Below are 736 nucleotides of genomic sequence, written 5' to 3'. Positions count from 1 at the left end.
CCCAAGCAAAAAATTACTAATGGTTAGAGGCTTATCATAGCATATCATTAAAGGCTTATCATCATGATTTATCAAACAAATACAACGGATCGATAATGAGCATCTAAGCAAGCATGAAAATGAACCGTTTACCACGGGAATTTAACGAATACTTCATCCTAAACATTTTTCAACATCTGACAAAAGTCCTAAGAATGTTTAAATCCAGTTAATTGCAACATGGGAATGATCTCGGGAACGATTAGCAATAGAATTTAGGTAGGGAAAGGGATTATTCGGGTAAAATCCCCGAGAATTACTATAAGACGGAAAGGAGAAAAGAATTTTGAAAGGGCTTAATATTGGCTTTACTCATCAATGCTTTCCTATTTCTTTCTTTAAGCTTCATTTTGTTTAACTGCAAAAATAGCACTACTCAATTCTCTTGCTTTATCTCACACTAATTCATGCTAATCATTAATGACTAATCATCCCGGGACAATTTGCGCCACAAATATGTGATTATATTAGTGCGGAAAAATGATTCCTACCACTTAATGACACCTTACAGCAATTAAGGCATGTAAATTTGATAGATGACAAAGAGAAAGAGAGGGAAAGAGAGAGAAAGAGAGAGAGAGAGTGAGTGAGAAAGATGAAGTAACCATAACAGATCGATGTCATCTTGCATCAAATAAACAAATAAATAATACGAAGAGATCGATAGAGAGAGAGAGAGAGAGAGAGAGGTAGGAAG

The sequence above is a fragment of the Loa loa genome (genome assembly GCF_000183805.2).
Source record: "Loa loa unplaced genomic scaffold supercont3.173, whole genome shotgun sequence".
Classification (NCBI taxonomy): Eukaryota; Metazoa; Nematoda; class Chromadorea; order Rhabditida; family Onchocercidae; genus Loa; species Loa loa.
Note: the sequence above shows the minus strand (reverse complement) of the source record.